Source organism: Meleagris gallopavo, chromosome 10 (assembly GCF_000146605.3).
Source record: "Meleagris gallopavo isolate NT-WF06-2002-E0010 breed Aviagen turkey brand Nicholas breeding stock chromosome 10, Turkey_5.1, whole genome shotgun sequence".
Taxonomy (NCBI): Eukaryota; Metazoa; Chordata; class Aves; order Galliformes; family Phasianidae; genus Meleagris; species Meleagris gallopavo.
Genome location: NC_015020.2, coordinates 3,612,000 through 3,615,904, shown reverse-complemented (window position 1 = coordinate 3,615,904; position 3,905 = coordinate 3,612,000). Strand labels below are relative to the sequence as shown.

The 3,905-nt window shown below is 36.1% G+C and overlaps 1 long non-coding RNA gene across 1 annotated transcript; it reads left to right on the top strand.

Annotated features, from left to right (window-relative positions):
• Window positions 1–465: 465 nt before the first annotated feature.
• LOC104912255 lies at window positions 466–3,905 on the top strand. The gene is made up of 4 exons (XR_794501.3): window positions 466–800; window positions 1,248–1,299; window positions 1,695–1,739; window positions 3,029–3,905. It is a non-coding gene; the product is annotated as an uncharacterized LOC104912255 (long non-coding RNA).

Sequence of the window (3,905 nt, the reverse complement as noted above, 5' to 3'; positions counted from 1 at the left end):
CATCTTGGGACCTTCCTGCTTGGCTGTTGATTAAAATAAAATCTTTTGCCAAAATGTCATTTGATCATCAAAACTGTCTATCCATGTATCTGCTGCTTGGAATATAAAATGCTGATATGCAGTTTGTAATACAGGTGATCTGAGAGGCAAGAATAACAATATCGCATACAGTACTGCGTGTATCGCGGTGATGTGTGAAGTCTCCATTTTTTGCTGCATTTGTTCAGTATGTCTATTGATGTTTTTCACTCTCTTCACAATTAACAAATTCTGGGAACAATGCACAGTAATCTTCATGCTATACATATTCACAATATTTGCTTACGTGCATGTATGTGTACATTTACATTTCTTCTTGAATTGTCTAATTTTACAAATCAGAACAATTCTGAAGACAAATTTGTTCCTTAATGATTTGTGAGAAACTTCTCTTTTCTTTATTCTTTTTGTTTTAGCTTAAGAGAACACCACTGAATATGCATATTTTGGTCAGTAAATTAGCTACTACTGCTTCTGAATTTATCCATGAAGACAACTTATTTGTCAAGAGTGTTACTTTTTTCACAAATTGAGTTGTTTGAGTACCTGTCTGAGATTAAAACTGTCTCTTGAACACATTAGAATTGTTTCTCACATGTAGATCAGAGAAAAATGGTGTCTCATTTTGAATAGTGATTGTGAATTTGAGAGTCAACTAAGAGTTTAGATACTATGCAGACAGTAACTATTATTGTTTTGTGTCCTATCAGGTGGAAATCCTTGATTGGAAGACAAAGGAACAATTATGCTTCCTAGATAAGGTAAAATAATAAATCTGCTCAAAACATTAGGTGACTATTTAAAAATTGCTAGCTCTTTTTAAAGCAAAGTTAATGTTTGTGAAGAGTATTTTGATAGCCCTCCTTTGGCATTAAGGAGACAATAACTGTTATGCTTTATATGCTTCATACTCATACCTCTTTTCACAAAGGAGCTCTTGTGCAAAGAGCACAATTTCATTTGCTTCTCTAAGATGGTGCCAGTTGTCCCTTACTCATTTAGAAGCCCTCAAACTGTTACTGCTGCTGTAGTAACACTTCAAGTACTGCCACAGTAGCTGCCTCTGAAACAGATGTCACAAATCAGGTCCTCCACTTTTCCTGTAAGAAGTGTTTTGAATAATTCATACCAATCCTAATAGCTGTCTTTAAAAATATGCATCTTATATACATATATACATACATATATATATGTTCTTTTTTGCCTAGGTGGAACCAAATGCTACAATTAGGGAGATAAGATCAATGTTCCATAAATTATGTGAGTATAACTTTTGCAACAGTTTGTATTACATCAGAATATCCAGTATATAAATAAGAAAAAATTATATAAGGTGAAATGTGATGCATACACACATTAGAGGCTGGAACTAGATGATCTTTACAGCCTCTTCCAACACAGGCCATTCTATTATTTTATGATAATGTGAGGTAACTTGCACATGAATTTGATCACCATGAGATTAAATACAATTTTTATACTAGCCTGATACACCTTTGTATTTTTCCTGCTGCATAATTTCTCATGGATGTCATAATAGATTAATATTCCTAAATATCTTCAAATAAATCTTACTGTGTTGTGTTTCATTCATTGTACCAGTGGATAATCTAAAAGAAACACTGTATATTACAAAATTCTTCATGGTTTTACAGATCCCCAGTGGTATCCGGCAAGACAGTCAATAAAACTTGATCCAAGTAAGTACCTGTAAAGACTAGAGTAATAAAGCTCTGAGTAGTGGCCTCACATGAAAGGTGTACTTTGAATGGGTATTAGCTCTTAAAAATGAGTTTCCAGCTATGTTACTTAGCACTGTAAAGGCTGAAGAAGCTCCAAAACAAATTCAATTCTTTCAAAGTATTGAAAAGAGTTCCATCCATGTGTTCGGCACTTGGTAATTAACTCAGGAGCCTGCATATTGTTCCAATGCATTTTCTAACTACTGAGAACATTTGCTTTAAAGACATGTAGCACAGATTCTAGACAATAATTTCCCTTAGCTTCAGAGAAACAATCCCCATAGTGACGCTAAACTGGGAGCACTAAGGAGTTGCAGATATTACTTCATATAATCCTCTGCTCTCAGGCAGGAATTAAAATTCCTTTGAAGTAAGCAAATACAAAACATATTGCCATGAATTTGCTGACAAACCCTAATGACAGGTGGTTGACTGGATTAATGCAGTTGCAGTTATCAGTACTGGAAGTCTTATAGTACATGGCCTGGGTGCACAAAAGATAGTCTAATTGACAAATTACATTAAATCATCTTAGCATTCAGTATAAAATACATCACTTTGTTCTTCTGCTTCTATTAAGCTTAATTTGATTTACATATTCCCTTTAAAATTATGCTGGTGATGATTAGTTCATTATGTAGAATCTGTCCATGGAAAACAGGTATATAAGTGCCTTATTTTCTTCTTCAAAGATCTACCTTTTCAGACTCCTCCAAATCCAGGTATTAAAAAACTTGAGCTCCAGCTTAGTTCCTGTGGAATCATCTCTTGGCTGGTTATTTGGGAAAAAAAAAAAACAAAAAGCAAAAAACAGGTAGTAAAATCTCTGTAGGAGGGCCTTCCCTTTACAGCTTACCCCATCTTGGTGTCTGTTGATGAGCAATGAGAAGCAGGCAAGAGAGAGATGGAGGTGAAGCTGACTAGGTCAGTGAACTATACTAAAGGGCAGTGTCCCATCAGCAAATTCTGCTGTAGCAGTGATGAAGCAAGTCTACCAGAGTAGGCAGACAGATAGGACTGGGAATTCTTCCATCCTGGTGTCAATAGAGGACCTAGATTTACATGAATTATCAGGGATAATTCAAAACTAAGTGTAAACTTTCTTAATATTTTTTTAAATTTTGATTCCAATAAACCTATGTCAGGTCAAAGAATCTCACAGACTTTTAAAAGCACAATATGAAGCTAGTTTGCTAGTGTAGTTGATTTGAATTTCACTGAGATGTAATTACCTCTTTCCTTCTCAGAAGGAAAGTCCCTGAGGAATGAGGAAATCCTGCAGCACCTCCCTGTTGGCACAACTGCTACTTTATACTTTAAAGATTTAGGGCCACAGATAGGATGGACTACGGTGAGCTATGCTTCAAATCTGAGCCAATTTAATGGCTGTTTTTCCATAATTAATCTTTACATCACTTTTTGTCTCACTCCAATATTTCTGCATGATGCCTGCTCTGACAGTGGATGCAGGCAATGAACCCTCATTGCTTCAGTTCATTTTATCCAGGGAAAGCAGCAAGAAAACATTTTGAATGTCTAGTTCCCTAGGAGAGCAGCAGAGGAAAACTTGCTACTGGGTTAGTTTGGCCATGCTGAACTAAGGTGTAGGTTCTCAAATGGATTTAGATGTCTAATCACTAGGAACTAAGTATCTAAATTCCTGTGCAACTCTCCTGACAGAGATCAGGATTATACTCAAGTTTGTTCTGCAAAGAGGCATCTGAGAAGCTTACCTGTCAGTAATTGAGCTGACTTCAGCAGGAAAATGCACGAAAGTAAAAATAGTTAGTTGTATATGGCTGTGACCCAGGATGCTAATGCCAGGCTAATGACAGCTGATCATTTCTGTAATCCATGAAGATCTCATGTTTACTCTCTCAGCTCAAAGACAGGTCCCATCACAACTCACTCAGCAGGTGACACTGCATTCATGTTTACGCAATGAGGCAATCAATGACTCGGTTCTTCAGAAAGTCCATAGTGCACGTACTAGCACTACTTCTAAGAAAACAGCACAGCACGAAGGGAAAAGGTACCCGGTAATTTAAAGGCACATTTACTATTTCTTATCTATGAAATATTAATAAAATATTGTGTCAGTGACAGATAGATTCATAGGAGGCA